Raw genomic sequence first — 17,636 nt, forward strand, 5'->3', positions numbered from 1 at the left:
AATAGGGCAATTTTTTCTTTCTTTTTTTTTTGTTTTTTTTTTGTTTTTTGAGACAGGGTTTCTCTGTGTAGCCCTGGCTGTCCTGGAACTCACTTTGTAGACCAGGCTGGCCTTGAACTCAGAAATCCGCCTGCCTCTGCCTCCCAAGTGCTGGGATTAAAGGCATGCGCCACCACGCCCGGCAGAATAGGGCAATTAATAATGTTTTCATCAAGGACAGACTGTTGCTTGCCAAAGATGATTTCATGCTTTGCTGATGTAATAAATACTCTGAGCCGGGTGTGGTGGTGCACGCCTTTAATCCCAGCACTCGGGAGGCAGAGGAAGGTGGATTTCTGAGTTTGAGGCCAGCCTGGTCTACAAAGTGAGTTCTAGGACAGCCAGGGCTATACGGAGAAACCCTGTCTCAAAAAACAAAACAACGACAAAACAAACAAACAAACAAACAAACAAACAAACAAACAAACAAAAAACCTCTAGGCTGCCAATCAGACAGAAACCCATAACCTGTAGTTAGTTATCTATAGTACTCAGGACTTAAGATAGTTAACAAATATGCTACAGATTTACTTACCTAATGCATTGCACTTTCTACCATTATGTTATTATTTTCTCATTTGGTTTATAAAAGTATTTATTGTAAAAGAATACAGCATGTCATGTTGTCAGTGCCTCTTATGTCTTGTATCATCTGTGTCTCTTGGTTCCATCATCAGGCCACATATATGATCTAACCAATCCCACCTAGATTTGTGCATGTCCATACACTGTGACAAAAGTCTCCTGAACACATTGGCAGAAAGTGCCTGCTGTTAGGGCAAGCATGTGACTGGGATTCTCAGACTAATGGTTAGGTCATCAGGTAGCTTCAGTTACTATGTAAGATGTCCTTCTGTCTCATACAAAACCAGAGATTGGATAATCTTTTTTTTTAAATATTTTTATTAGGTATTTTCCTCATTTACATTTCCAATGCTATCCCAAAAGTCCCCCATACCCTCCCCCCACTCCCCTACCCACCCATTTCCACTTCTTGGACCTGGCATTCCCCTGTACTGAAACATCTAAAGTTTGCAAGACCAATGGGCCTCTCTTTCCAATGATGGCCGACTAGGCCATCTTCTGATACATACGCACCTAGAGACACGAGGGGATCCATCCCATAATCAGCCTCCAAATGCTGACACCATTGCATACATTAGCAAGATTTTGCTGAAAGGACCCAGATATAGCTGTCTCTTGTGAGACTATGTCGGGGCCTAGCAAACACAGAAGTGGATGCTCACAGTCAGCTATTGGATGGATCACAGGGCCTCCAATGGAGGAGCTAGAGAAAGCACCCAAGGAGCTAAAGGGGTCTGCAACCCTATAGGTGGAACAACAAGATTGGATGATCTTAGCTGACATGCTCTTTTGTGCTGCCATCTTTATATTTATGTATATTCAGACAAACCAGAACAGGACACTCACCTAGTTTTCATGCAAAAGGTTTTCATGCTGAATAGAGCCTGAAACAAATATAGAATCAAAGTTCTCCACAGAGCTGGGACCCCATGGGATTTCAGTGTTTGTCTTAAACTGTGAAAACTTTAAGTCTTATATCAAGGCCAGTGTGTAAAGTAGATCAGTTTCATCTGAAAACTAAATGTGGGTGTGGAAAACTCATTTCCCACTCTGAAGAGTGAAACCTAAGGCCACTCTTGTCTGCTGTACGGACAAGCAGTCACTGCTCTAGTCCTTGCCAATACCTCCCACCTCTTGACTGTGAATAAGAGTCAGCTAAGTCCCAGATGTCATATAAAAGATTTAATTATTAAGGAATTACTTTATTTACTCAATCAACTACTACATGGGTGTGCACTATGCTTACAGATGATTGCATATGGTACATTTCCATGTGCAAAATGAAACTTATACATGCTCCACTCTCCAACTTCCCAGGAGATTTCACATCATAACAGAGAAGAGAAATGTCTATCCAAATGTATTTTAAGCAAGTTAAATATACTTAACAGCAAGTTCTATGAAAAAATAAGTAGTGAAATTTTCTATAAAATTCTAGAAAAAAAATGTTATATCAGTCCAGAGGGGCTTAGAGACAGCACCAAGGATGAACCAAAAATGAAGTCAGATGAATGAATCTGAAGGGACATCCCAAGGGTAGGAAGAGAGTAATCCAATAGAGATCAAAAAGTTAAACACACACACACACTAGCATGCACACACACACACACACATTTGTGAAGTGTGAGGCTGAATACTTGGAAAGAAGTATGGAAAAATGGAACCAAAAGAAATTAATTAGAACGTGCTGGACAAGGAAGGGTGGTTAGATGCTTTCTTATAAGCAAGAAGGTACCCTGGGGACAGGGTGTGTGTGTGTGTGTTCTGCAAACCTGAGGTCATCTTATGGAAAGACCATCCTATGCCTGATAGATTCTCAACAAGGACCTAGTCAAAAGACAGATGAGAGAGTGACTGCAGAATCTAGGCAAAAAGTTAATTAGAAACAGTGACATAAAGTGCCAGGAAAGACAAAGACTTGAAAACAGGTGAGAGAAAACCATCTAAGTAGAGCTGGTAGACTCTAACATTGGAAGTAAATCATATGGGAAGTTACCTACAGTCCCTTAGTTTTCTTTGCCTTTTCAAGACATTTAGGCCAATAAACATATTTATTAATTGAGCTTTACTAACAAAGTTAAGGGAAAAGATTTCAATGTCAAGCTATCCCAGAAAGAACTGGGGACTTAGTGCATGGAGAAGATCACTTTCCATTCTTGGCGACTTCTATGGAGATGGAGAGATGGTTTCTAGGAGAGATGGCTGCCAGTTTTCTCTAGCCATGTCTTCCTCTCCAGTATACATTCTATCATCTTGTTGATAAGTGTAAATTGTTACCATCGGTTACTCAGCAGGACTGGGAATATAAATATTGATTACATATGAAAATAAAACATTTAATGTATAAGAGAAACAAGCTTATTTTATCTGAGTATAATCAAACCAATGTGCTTAAATTTTCCAAAACTGTTCAAATTTTATGAAGCAAGCATAGCCACCTACCTAGATTTGCAAACCCTTTTCTGCTTATCTTCAACCTAGTAACAACCTCAAAATTTTCACTCACATTTCTCAAGATAGGACATTGTACATGGCTCAAAGGCACATGCTTAGTACACCATGGAGGACTTACTACCATTTATTTACATAAACAATATGTCATAATATACGGAAGCTACTAAGTCTCCACTTTGGGTAGGGACATGACTATAACAGTACTTCAAATCAACAGAAGTAATTGTTGCCTCTGAGACTTCGTGCTCCTGTCAGCTAACCTAGGCCTAGTCCTGGAAGCATCTAAACTCCATACAATCTAATCTAGGTATAGAATGTTTCCAGCCTCTGAAATTACCACTGAATATTCTCACCCTTTCTTGTTCTTTGTGGTCTCTTCTTGGCTGGTCAATTCAGCTGTTCTGGCTCAAAACTTCTCTTCAAGCTGACTGATTCAATCTGGCTTCTCTCTGCTTCTTCTGAATTGCTCTGCTTGGCTGCTAACTCTGCCAATATGTTCTAATCTTATAGCTCCTTCTCATTTTCTGGCTCACTATCTTCACCTTTGTACAGCTCATTCTCTCTCTGCAGCCTGTACTCTGTATAATAGTCCCAGTAAAAACTACCGTCTCTCCCTATATCCCTCTCTCTTCTCATAAAAGTTAGAAATATCCTATTCTGTCAAATTGTTCTCTGATTCATCACTTTGTCTGCCACTCAATTAGATACCACTTTCAAACATGGGTGCTTACTTCTACAAACTATCTTTAGCATCATTGTTTGGTATTAAAGGAATGTACTAAAGGAGTGGTACTAAGGACCAAAGCTATGTGTTAAGTGCTGAGCAACACCACAATAAGAAACAGATTTTTTTTCCAGGAAATAACACAATCTTGGGGCGTCACAACATGATCAAATATCCTCCAACACATGACTGAGGACCAAAATGGCTCAAAAGCAGCTGTTAAGAGAATTCAAGCAAATAAAACATCACATTGAAGTGGAAAGCTTACTAAGGATGCAAAGCTAGAAGAACAGGCCTGAGTCTTTTCTATGAACACACACTTTGCATTTCCTCAGTACTCAGAAAGTCTCCCTGGAGCAAGCAGGGAGAGTTTAGATACCAGTTGCCATCACACCAATATGATTGTTGGTTGCTTATGGTTTTATAACAGAGGGTTTTACCCCACAGCTCAAGATGTCACAGGGCTTCAGGGATAGAGAGAGCCTGCTCTCTTTCCTCATCTCCTGAGATCAGAACCTTGTATCCATATGTGGAAATTTCTCAAGCAATGTAGTTTTAGAGAAGTTCTCAGGGCATTTGTAAATATGCCGTTGTAGTAAAACATAAAAGGGTTGAGGGTAGTTTATATAGTCATGGCTACTTCTGGGTATTGTCTTGTGGAAATTCTGAATGCCTTTCATACAGTGAGGAGGCTACTAGAGATGGCTGGTCAACCTACAGAAAGGGGACACTTCTATATTGGGGATGGTCACTTGTTAGTTTAGCAAAAGGTAAAACAAACAAACTTATTTTTCTCTTGGCAAGAAAGACTTCTCTGTGGCTTTTTGTTATAATACCCTGAGCATTAATTTCAGTGCTCAATGAATACTAAGGAGAAGGGTCACCTGCAGCGAATGGGAGGGTTCTGCTAAAAGGAGGCCGTGCTTGTGCAGAATCTGTAGTATTAATCATCTCCATCATGCAGAAAACAAACTGGGCAAAGAGACCAATCTAGAGTCAGCTTCTTGCCACAGTCTTCACACTGCATTTTAATGGAAGATGAAGTCCTTCCAGAGACAGAGAGGGAAGGCTCGGTGATGGTGATACCTGTCACAATTAGCTTTAATTATCAACCGACACCACTTGAAATCAACTGGGAAGAATCTTAATGAGGGATTGTCTGCATTCTTTGGCCTGTGGGCATATCTCTGGGGATTGTCTTAGTTAATTGATATGGGAAGATGGAGGCCACTATGGGTGGCCCATAGAGTTTAAATATTTTTAAACTACTCACAGTTTTTATTCAGGAACGCTCTAATTTCTTAAGGAATGACTTAGACCCAGTTTATGTATTTACTTCATGAAGTTGGTACTTAAGGTCACAGTTACAGCTAATGGCTTTAAAAAACTTTGTGTTTAAAACTAACCAGGTATCTATTCTCTTAGGCAAGCGTATTTCTAAACTGTTGGAAAATTGTGCCATCACTGCAAGTGGATGTTCTTCTCCCCTGATGAGTGCACTGTAACACTCTGCAGCACCATAAGGAATGAATAGTAGCAAGCGCTTCACAGTGGCCATAGGAATACATACACACACACACACACACACACACACACACACACATTTTATATACTATCAAGTAATACATGAATATGTATCTTTTTCTAAATACCATATTTATTTCCTTATATAAGAAGTAGATTATAAAAACACTCTGTTAGGCCTGATATGGTGGTGAATGCATGCAATCTCAGGTCCTGGTGGATACTGTAGGATTATAAATTAGAGATCTGGATGGAATAGTTTGAGGCTAGCTTTGGCTGCATATTGAGACTCAATACAAAGCACAATAAAACAAAACAAACCCTTCCTGTCTAGTTCACACAAGTGTTTCTTTTTATAATGCAAAATTGAGTAGCCTGTAGTATAATTCTGAGAAGGACTCTGCTGGAATTTTGAGAGCCATCTTGTTCCACTAAATATAAAAGAAAATAATTACAGATAATTTAAAAACAGAAAACTTTTTGGTGATGAGTGACAGATAATTTCAAAAGACAAACCTGATAAGGGCTAAATGGATTTTAATTTTGAAGGTGACACTTAAACAAATCAGCATAGATTTTTAGGCAATAACAAAGAAAAATGGAGAAAATTTTAATAGTTGTTTTTAACTTGACATGTGTACTTGCCTTTCAATTGAGTACAAAATACCAAACTGCAATTAAAAACACAGCAGTCAAGTGAAGAAATTTATTACTTTTCTAATTATCCATCAGGCATGGGCCCTGTTCACAGGGATGTAGTCTGCATGACTGTTTACTACTACACATGGTGGTGATGCAGAAGGATCTTAGCGATCAATGGTCAATACTGTCTTGAGAACTCTAATGCCCATGTGCAGGCCAAACACATGATTAAGCTGCAGTGTCTCTGAAGACCCAGAAACCTGTGGACACTTGTGAAATCATCAGCTCTGGTTTCGTGTCTGTCTAGTTTAAATCCATCATCACAAGACAACAAGTGCTTAAAAGCTGGTTCTACATTTCCGCAACTATCATAATATCATTTGTTTTTATGGCTGAATAAAATTCCATTGCATATAAGTAACGTACTTCATCCATTCATCTTGAAGTTCAATTATTAGTTAGGTACAAAACATAAAAATGGCTTTGGGAAAGTAGGGACATATGTTCCTGGGCCAGAACATGATCCAAATACATGACTGGTTATGTGCAAGAACATGAGCTACACCGTTCAGCTAAAGCACTCGTCTGCACTCGTTGGTATCCCACACCAGTCAAAACGCATGCACACCCCCTTTTACCTTTAAGAAAGAATATTTAAACACAAGCTCTGACTTCAGCACACAGAGCACTTTGCTGTGTCACCCATAGCAGAAGGGCACCTCAACGATTAAGAATGACAAGTTACTCTATCCTCCGTGTGAACCTGCTCAGGTGTTGCTGTCTGGCCTCCGACATGCATTTCTGACTTGGAAGTTTGGCTCTTTGTCCTCGGCTCCCATAACTTGCGGGAGGAGCCATTTTCTTCTGACTCTTTAGTTCCTATCCATTACCTAAACAGAAATTCTCCATCCACCTCATTTTGACTTTCTCTGTGTGGACACTCCAGCCCCTCCACAGTCCTCACTGCCTAGTTTCCAGACGCTGATTATGTCATAAGCACGCTCAGCATACTTCCTCTGGTTTAAGCTTCCCCAAATGGGAACAACTGCGCAGCCTGATTCTGTTTCCCTTCTCCGGTGCCATAAGGCTATGAGGCCTGAGTAGTTAGTTCTCTGTGCGTCCACAGAAATAACTAAAATGTCCTCAGAGAGCCACTTAAAATCTCTCCTCTCTTACCTGTTAGAACGACTCATTTAATTTTTCACTGCATCCACTGGTCCTAAAAGTGGTTGTCTTATGCAATACCTCATTAAGCAACCTCCCTTCGATACTAAGCTCCTTCATATCTGAGGGTCCGAACTAGAATCAGCAGCACACATCTGTTATCCCACCGGTGTTATAGAACAGACCTCCCGCAAGCCATCTCCTGTGTTGAGTACCATCAGAACCTTCAGCTCAGCCACCCCACACCTGGAGGCGGGTTCTAAGACACCTGTGAATCCTGCATCTTTAACTGAGCATGGAAAGTTCCAAGCGGGAGTGCTGTAAAAATCCATGTTCAGTGTTGGTTTTCTTTTTTTTTTTTCCTTTTTTTTTTTTAAATTTTAATATTTTTATTACATATTTTCCTCAATTACATTTCCAATGCTATCCCAAAAGTCCCCCGTACCCTCCCCCCCACCACTTCCCTACCCACCCATTCCCATTTTTTTGGCCCTGGCGTTCCCCTGTATTGGGGCATATAAAGTTTGTGTGTCCGATGGGCCTCTCTTTCCAGTGATGACGGACTAAGCCATCTTTTGATACATATGCAGCTAGAGTCAAGAGCTCCGGGGTACTGGTTAGTTTATAATGTTGTTCCACCTATAGGGTTGCAGATCCCTTTAGCTCCTTGGGTACTTTCTCTAGCTCCTCCATTGGGAGCCCTGTGATCCATCCACTAGCTGACTGTGAGCATCCACTTCTGTGTTTGCTAGGCCCCGGCATAGTCTCACAAGAGACAGCTATATCTAGGTCCTTTCAGCAAAATCTTGCTAGTGTATGCACTGGTGTCAGCATTTGGAAGCTGATTATGGGGTGGATCCCTGGATATGGCAGTCTCTAGATGGTCCATCCTTTCGTCACATCTCCAAACTTTGTCTCTAACTCCTTCCATGGGTGTTTTGTTCCCAATTCTAAGAAGGGGCACAGTGTCCACACTTTGGTCTTCATTCTTCTTGAGTTTCATGCGTTTAGCAAATTGTATCTTATATCTTAAACTTAGGATACCCAAGATATAAGATACAATTTGCTAAAAGCAGTGTTGGTTTTCTAAGGGATTTGTTTTGTTTTTGTTTTTGTTTTGTCATTTTCCTTAACACAACAGAGCTACCCCTGAGCCAATCACATCCAAGCCAGGGCAGCCTGCTGTTTCACTGGCTTGGAACTCTCTTCCCTTCCCTCACCCAGGAGCTGAGTGTGGAGGGGTAGGAAGGGTGCCTCTCTCTGCCAGTGCTTCCCCGAGGCTGCTGCGAGCTCACTGACCTCTAATTTGCTAGAGCTGCTGGTTCCCTACTTGGCTGTCTTCCATTCTCCAGAGACCCTGCCTGTATAAAGGAGGCTTTTGAAAATGTCAACAAAACCTTCTCTCTGTCTGGCCTCATTTCTCTCTGCTCTGGTTTCTTAGGAGACTCGGCGGATACCCCCTCAGTGTCTTGTCGATTTCCTGAGCAGCTAACCTTTCCGTAATGATATTAATGCTGCCGCCACCGGCATCTCTGCCTTTCCCACTCCTCCGTTTCCAACCCCAGCTTGCTGAAATGCATTAATGTTGGATTCTTACAATTCTAAAGTTTCAGTACAATGTGTGAAAGGACCCAGAGTCAGAAATAATCGTTAAAAGCGGGGATTAAGCTTGATAACTTGATAATTCTCTCCTACTGGTTATATTTCTAGCAGCTACTATATAGCATGAATTTGACACATAAAACATACAGTGCATTGATACCATTTTAAATGCTTTCTATTTATAAATATTCAATCAGCCTGGGGAGAAAGCCACTTGCCAGGCACATACACTGTCTTTGCCTTTAGCTATAGTTGATCATGTATGGTGGTCTGCTAGCTGTGGGTATCTTGCCTTTGAAAGTTCAGAGGACAGGGGAGCTGAGAGCCCAGATGTTGAAGCCAGTCAGTACACATGTGAATAATCTCCCCTCCTGTAATCTTCTCTAACCTGTTTCAATGGAACTTTCCTTAGCAAGAACTCTCAGAGAACAATTATACCTGACTTCTTGGATTTAAATGAGAGAATACATTAGCAATCATCATCTTTCTGAAAGAATATTTTACTATTCAATAAGGTTTTTAAAATTACTATACTTAAATTTTGTACAAGAGGGTTGAGCCTGCTACAGTGCATCTGCAGTTATCAGAGTAGAATTTGAAGGACTTGGTCTGTTCTCTTTCTACCATGTGTGTCCTGGGAATCAAACTTAGGTCATTAGGCTTGGTGGCAGACACTCGAACCCACTGAGCCATCTCTCCAGTACAACCTAATATTTGCCAGTGTCACCTGTGCTTCTGATGGTCTGTCATTTTGATCATATTCCCTTGTTTTTGCTTAGCATGCTGTAGATGAGTGAACTCTCACATAAGACTCTGAGGAATGCCTGGCTTGCATATAGATATTTTCTGCAAAGAGTGGGGGAAGGTTGCAGACACATCCCACCTTCACAGATATCTGCAATCCCCTTGTACATCAAGCATCCGTCAGCAATTCCATTGCGTAGACTCCTGGCTGGGGCAGAATCTGACTTAAAGTTGTCTCCTCAGTGTCTCTCCACAAGACTCATTCACACAGTGATGGGGATTCTTATCTTGTCCTTACTCAGCAGCTGAGTGACAACCCTCATGATGCAAAAGAGCCATCAGCAGCACATCCTGGCAGTCAGAAAGTCTAAGATGTGTTTTCATGGGGACTATGTGAGGTGTCTGCGTTCTTACGCAGTTTTCCTTCCCAGAGGCCAACCAGCTCACCCAGCAGTACAGCTCAGCCAGCATCCAGATTATTGTCAAGATGAATATTCGGCACTTGTTTAACAGTGACAGGAAAGAGTAATTCTACCCAGTCACAGCTTCCTGGTCCCGAGAGACAGCTAACTTTGTTCTTCCTCCCTGCATGGTTTCCCGTTGTTACATCACTTCACTTCTCTCTGATTCGAGTTCCTCTTGAGCAAAATGGAGACAGTGGAGTCTATTTGTTGTGTTGAGCAGTAGAGTCAGATCACAAATACACTGGAGAAAGTTCCCACAAAAGAACTTTGTTTTTAAGTGTCAATTCCAAAAGCACAGAAAGGTCTCATCTCAAAGAGATAAAAGATAGTTTACTGTGGAACCCAGATCTTAATGGCCATCGCCTAGGAACACAGATTTTTCAGCTCTCCAATTTAATGATTGAAGTGGTAACAGATTCATGACATTTTTATAGTAACAAGACAAAGTTGTAAATCACGATGTTTTTTTAAGGCATTGGTGGAGGCAGAAGTCTAGGTACTTACAGCCAAAGGGAGATGTCTTTGCCATTATCCTCGGGTATTGGAACATCCTGGCCTCCAGTTAGTGGAAGCTAAATCTGCCTGTATACTACTAAATGTATTTTACATTGTGGTCATGAATTGCATGAATTCCCTCTCCAGTGGGGATAGAAATCCTATGTCTCAATTCTTAGAGTAGCAGACAGCTTTCATTAGTCCATTCAGTGCAAACGGTCAGGGATCTTGGGTGACCCCTTTCTTTAAGATTGGAGCCCATTTTAATAGACTTCTGCTGTCTGTGGTCTCAGGAAGGTTTGGCCTCCGGAGGTCTCCAGACTCGCTATGGTTTTTGAAGGAAACTAATGATCACAGACATCTTCTGACGCTTCCACTTTCTTTAATTTCTCTTTTCTCACTTCATATAAAGAATAAGAATGATACACTGAGCCTCCTGTTGGGACGTGGGTGGCCTTGAGGGCAGACATTTCCCACTGAACTCTTATTAACCTTGATAAAGTTTCTTTTGTATCCTAAATATGAGGCTAATGAGCTGTTAATTGCCAAACTTCCTCAGCTCTGCAGAACCAGAGAGAAACACTAAGAATTTCCTGTACCTTCCACGTTCTGTCTCTTCCGCTTTGCTACATCTCTATGAAAACATACCAGGCCTAGATCTCACCCTAGGCCATGTGTTCCCCCAGTGCCTCCTCCAGGCATGCCTCCCACAGGCTACCACATCTCTCATGCAGATGTTGATTTCGGGTTAACATCCCTCAGTCAGCTAAAAATCACTCTAAACTCCAGTGCTTGCCCTACTGGACAAGACTTTCTCTATCAGGGTAGGTGCTGTGAAAGTTGTACGATTTTATCCCCAGTGCCTTAGTAGACATTCATTTAATATTTGTCAAGTGCAGGAAGAAATTAATTATAAAAAACCCAAAGGCTATAAGAATAATATCCAATCTAGTTAAATATTCCTAATTTTGAGGGGGTCTTCTAAACAGAAAATGGCTGAAAGGCTTATAGGGATATTAACAAAATTACTAAGACAATAAAGTTTGTGACATGCTAAGTGTGTTATCCAGGTTGTATAGGCATGCACTCCAAAACATTGTATAAATTGATATTTCATCCCATTTAACCAGAGCAACCATGACTGTATGCAACAGTTTATCTCTCCACATGGACCTTACTTTGGAGAATTCAGAGCAGGCATGAGGATGTAATTCTTGCTCAATATAAATGTGGTATTTCATGATTTGAAAGTTGCTTAGTTAGTTAGTTACCTAGTTTCTGAATTACTATTTCTATTGCATAAATCACTAGTCTGAATATTTTTGTATTAAGGATAATTATATGCCTATTAGTCACTAGCTATCTTTCCTCAAAATAAAATAAGGTTGAATTAAAGAAGCAGGTAAAAGTGAAAAACAAAATAATAATTAGTTCCAGTGATCTGATTTCTAATTTCCTCAGGCAAAAAGTTAGTCAGACAAACTTATTGTGTAGTATGGACATTGCTCAAGGCTGTCTGTTAATTCATAAGCCAAAACAAGGCCCTGAAACCCTAGCGATTTTCAGTCAATGCTGACCGTGTAGACTTGAGCCAGCACTAGCTTTTTCTAAGTCAATTGATTTTTCTTCTCATAGGCAACATATTTATTCCCTAACCTGAAGCATTTCCATGCCTGACTGGAATATTTTTGCATGCAATTAATGTTTTCATTTGACTTTCAATGAGGACTCAAAACAGTTTGGCTTGTCACAGTCAAATTATTTAAATATTCCTGTGAAAAGAGTGTGGGAACCCAAATCAGATTCGTGGAACCTGCAGAAACAGTGGCAGGGCTCTGTGCACTTGTTATGTTCTTATGTCTAAATTCATCATTTCAGAATGTTTTTATGGTGATGCTCGGTTTCCTAAGCAAAATGAATTATTGAATGTCTTTAATGGAATTTTTTTAATTTTTTTACTGACTCAGGAGTGACTCTCCAAGAAGCATTTTTGCTTCTTTATAAAATATGCCTGTTGTTTCAACAGCACAAGTATATGACACCTTCTGCTCACAGGGGGAAAAATGTTCATTTCTCAGTCATTCTTTACTCTTCCTAATTGAGCAGAATTATCTAAATTATAGACATAAGTATGGCCACAATTCTCTGACTAAATTCTACTTCAGACATATGAAACAAATTACCTAGAATAGGATACATAGTGCATACATTTTGCATACATACATAGAAATATGCATACAGATGTATATATACACATGCATACACTCATGCACACATATATATGTATACATACATGTGCATATGTTTGCTACAGTCTTTTAGAATAAACCCTAGGCACATGCTAAGCAAAAACTCAGGCACTGTGCTGAGCACACAGCCTCAATTGAGCTTGAGAGGCTACAGATTAGACTATAATGGACAAGATGAATGGTTTGCTAGGCTTGAAGGCTGAGAACTGAATGCGTTGCAAGGGGGTCAGGGAATCTTTCTGGGTTTGAAATGGTGCTATCTGGCTTGAGACTGGAATTCTAATGTTTTCACAAGATTACATATATGCTTAAATTCATCAAATAGCCTTTAAATAGATGGAGTCCCCCCTCTCACTTCTAAAATGAGTAAAAAATAAATTGTCGAATGCAGGTATAGAATCAAGAAGAGCAAACTCTCTTAAGCAAGATACACAAAGTTGCAGGACTTGGAAGTATCCCAATCAAGAACAAAACGTATTTTATCTTCACATTATGTTAAGAAGGAGGAAGAGTCATTCTTATTAAGAGACAGTCTTATTATGGATGTCAAAATAAATTCCAGCTAAAGAAAAATAAACATAGCTAATGGGAGAAACAAAGTTTTCTTCAAAAGCTATCCCTGAATCCACACCCAGCACACACTGAGGTCAAGGTAGTCGTCTAACGATGGTAATGCTTGATGTCAAGACTGTGAACAGAGCCAGGAATGAAGAGCATGCAATTCCTTGAAAACTGCATTTGCCCTCTGTCCATTCTCACAGGCTCTGATATGATATGTTGATAGTTAGTGCCAGCTCCTGATGATTATCCAGTATATACAATGACCAGCAAAATGCATAGTTTTCTGTGCCACAACAAAAACTGATGGAAAAACATGTGATCTCATAACTCTTACTAGTTAATAAATATAAGGTTTGAGAAGGAGAAGAGGATGTGTCCACAGAGGATTCCATTCATTAAGTATGTGATGTTCAGTGTGCTGCTCTAAATGGCTAAAGAGATTTACTTTGTTACACTGATGAGAGAAGATATCTGCAAGTTCTAATAAAAACTGATACAACAAATCGTTTATAATCTAGACTATCAAAGTGAGGACCAATAGACAATATAACTCAGGCTGGTGCAAGAAACACCTTAGAAAGTGAAAGTCTGTCCATCAAATAATCTTTGTGGAGAATACTTCCATTTCCACCCTGGTCTAAGGGCTGTTAAACCCAAAATAGGGAAGTTTAATGGGACAATTCAAAATTAGTTCACAGAAGAAAATTAGCTACAAAATAAACACAATGAGGGCTAAGGAGATGCTTGCTCAATGGGTAAAGTGCTTGCCCTAAATGCCTGAGGATCTGAGTTCAATTCCCAGGTCCCATGTGAAAAAGATGAGTATGGATAAACACACTTGTAGTCCCATGGTTGGAGAGACAGAAAAGTACATCCATGAGGCTCTCTGGTAATCCAGGCTGGCCAAATTGGTGAATTCAAAGTTCTGTGATCTCTCATAAAACAAATAAACAAAACAACATTGGCATAGCTTCTGAGAAACTCAGGATTGTGGAGCAACATGTTTGTTTATTCTGTAATTAGTCAGAATATACCATGTGCCAGCGCCTCTGTTGCCACTGCAGACACTCAGGATGCAAAACAGGTTTTGTCTCTATGGGGGATACAGTCTTTGAAGGCTGATAATTTTAACAAAGAACATGCTGAAGCATTGTGGGAATAGATTAACATGAGCAAATATGGAGTCTCTGGTACGATTCCATGAGGGACAAGAGCCAAGACTGGCCTGAGATGCTGCCAGTGGGAGTGTTTTCCAGGTAGAGTCCATCAGGTTGCTGAAGATAGAACTCAGCCCCATCAGAGAAGACCAAGAAGACCTGGAGAGGTGCGGAGAAGAGCCTGGGGAAACAGTGCCTAGAGAATTGAGAAGTGAGAGGAGATGCTTACTATGCTAATAACAAGGGGGAACTTGCCTAGAATGAAGACCAAAACAATATCCTCTGTACCTGTGAGAACAAGAAAATACCCACAGGACTCAACTAGAGGTTCCTAATGAATGTTTAGAACCTCATAGTCAAAGCTTGCCCTTAGAAAGTGCCCATTAAACTCCATCTTAAATGCTTTTTGCTGTGATTACAACTCATGCAGTACAGTTGGCCCGTTTGCTTGCTTCTGAAGAAATAGCCATTGCCACATCCATGTGCTTTACAGTTGCTAGGTGACAGTGCTGGTTTGGAACATAGGCAAACCAACTGAAGCTTTGGGGTCGTCAAGGGTGTTGGTAAGAAGAACAGTGGACCCAGCCAATAGAATGTTTACAGGAAGTCTCAAAGTCCTAGGCAACTACTAGAGGAGGTTGCAACTGGATTGCTGCATATTGAACTGGATATGCAAGATGGGGTGCTGGATCCCACGTGGCTTGTGGACTGCTCTAGTAGAGAAGAAATTGATTCTATAGGATAGAACTCAACCATGCATGCGATGTCCTTTCAGTTAATTTGGGAACTGGCTGCAGGAACGTGCAGAGAGTGGATTGCTTGCACCCAGGACCTGACGGTACACTGTCATCTCTGAATCCGAGTTGTCTACGGTCAGCAGAATGTGTCCATTCTCCACCTACCAGAGGTGTTCTGGAGCAACCATCTACCTGTGGAGCTTTAGATGCCTCAGTCAGTACCTGTCAATCTCTTGCTGGGATGGACTCCTTGCAAATAAGGACAATCCTCTCTTTCAGGATAACTCATTTGACTGACTTCCTGCTTTCCATACCTTCCCACATCAGATCTCTTAGTTTCTATTTTCTGAGACTTTCAAATAAATGTGAGTTGACTTCTTGGCCTAGAACTAACCACATGAAGTGCATGCTTTTCCCATTTTATCACTTTGGAAACAAATGTCTGGCTTTCAGAGGAGCTTCTTCAGTATAATGTTTAATTTGAAGCTTTAATTTTGCAAAGCTTGGGAGCACAATTAAGGATTAGATAATACACACTGTCTTCTGGAACTAAATAAACTGGTTACAGCTAGAGTTCGGTGAGTATTCTGTGCTTAGACACAGACCTTCTGTAGCTATGGAACGAATAGTCCTTACAGAGACAGTAAATAAATAGTAGGCACAGCTCTCATCACACCGATTATCTGCAAACAATGAGCAATGGGGAACACAGACACAGGTGAAAGGGAGTGGGCACTGGCTTGATATTTCCTTTATTCTCATAATTGCAAGACAATTTTCTTCAATTACATTGGAGATGATATCAGGGATAATTAAAACTGTGGGGAGAGAAAGGAATAATGGGTTAGATGGGCACTGAGAGGGACAAAGGCTTAAAAGAAAAACCAAATTATTTACAAGCATCGTCTCTGAATCAAGATAACAGAACATTTTAGTGAAAATAAAAGCCAGCCTTTACACAGACCCGCTGTGTCCATCAAGAAAGTAGCTTTGCATGTGATGGGACTCAGAGAGAATGGCTGCCGCACAGGTGGCTAGTAGGTAACATGGAAATGGGAGGTTTTGTCTCTTAGATCATGTCTAAGAAGACTGGCTAAAACAAGTCAACTAGGACATTTTTACAAAACCTCCATCTCTATGCCTTTTAAAATAATGGATAAGATAAATAATAACAAAGTTGTTTTATTCAGTATTTGTATTACGTTTCTGTCATGCTGATGAAATGCCATAGCCAAGGCGGCTTATAAAAGGAAGGTTTTACCTGCGCTAGAGTCAGAACATCATGGTAGGGAATCAGGGCAGCCAGTGTCGGGCGTGACAAGCACAAAGCTGGGAGCCAATATCTTCAAACACAACCAGAAAGCAAAGAGAACGAGCTGGAGGTGGTTATGAGGCTGTAAGCGGAAAACGGTCACCTCTACTGACATATATGAGCCTCCCCAAATATCACCACCAGTGAGGCACCAAATGTTCAAATCTCTGAGCATTCTTACTCAAACCATCAAAGTGCTGTCTTATCAGGCTGAGCAGTAAGAAGGAAGCAGGCCAGAGTTAAATGTGGCCTTTAGTCAAAGGTTGGTCCAGTCTTTGTAAATCAATAGCATCATATAACTTGAAATAATGATTTCAAAGTAAAGTAAAAACTTCCTGGAAATCTGATGACATGATGAGCTGCTTCCTCTCTGTGTTCCATAGCAGCTTCAAAGTCCAAATTCTATGCTGAGGGTTTTGCTTCATGTTAAGTTATATTGAGGTGGCAGTTCTCCTGTGTGGGCATCTCCTGTTTTCCCAGTGTGGTGTAGTCTTGGGTGGAAGTCAGTTGGCTGTAGTAACGTTAGCTTATTTCTGTGGCCTTTGTTCTATGCTATCGATCTCCATGTCTGTTTATATGCCAATGCCATGCCTTTTCAGGTATGATGACTCTGTAATATTTCTTGAAATTAAGTGTTGTAATGCCTCTAGTTTTATTCTTTTGACTCAAGACTTCTTTGGCTATTTTGATGTTTTTATAGCTCTGTATGGATTTTAGATTATTTTTACAGTTCACTTAAGAACATTGATGGTATTTTGATGGGCATGGCAAGGAGTCTTTAAATTGATTTGGGTACTTTAGTAACAATTTTTCCAACCCAAGCTACATTGGTGTCCTTCTCAATGTGTCTCACAAGCGTACAGAAGCCTCTTACTTCCATGGTCAGGTTCATTCTTTGGTATTCACCTTTTTAGCTCTGATTTTTTTTTCCTTGACAGGTTTACTGATGAAGTCCAGGAACGCTACTAATGTTCCATGTGTTGAATTGTATGCGGCCAGTTTACTGAATTCATCAGATCTAGTTATCTTTCCATGGGGATCTTTGTTTCCTTGTTCATAGAGTTACTTCATTTGCAAACAGGGATAATTGGAGTCCTCGCTTGCTATTTATATTTCTTTTATTTGTTTTTCCATTCTTAACTCTGCTGGCTAAATTTTCTGTACAGAACTGAATAGCAGAAGT

At 40.4% G+C, this 17,636-nt stretch overlaps 1 protein-coding gene across 1 annotated transcript in view; it reads left to right on the forward strand.

The window, feature by feature from the left end:
- Tnni3k (TNNI3 interacting kinase) overlaps positions 1–17,636 on the forward strand; it is a 311,536-nt gene that overhangs the window by 154,236 nt on the left and 139,664 nt on the right. The window lies entirely within an intron of this gene.

Source organism: Mus caroli, unplaced genomic scaffold (assembly GCF_978045245.1).
Source record: "Mus caroli unplaced genomic scaffold, Mus_caroli_1 scaffold_3, whole genome shotgun sequence".
NCBI lineage: Eukaryota > Metazoa > Chordata > Mammalia > Rodentia > Muridae > Mus > Mus caroli.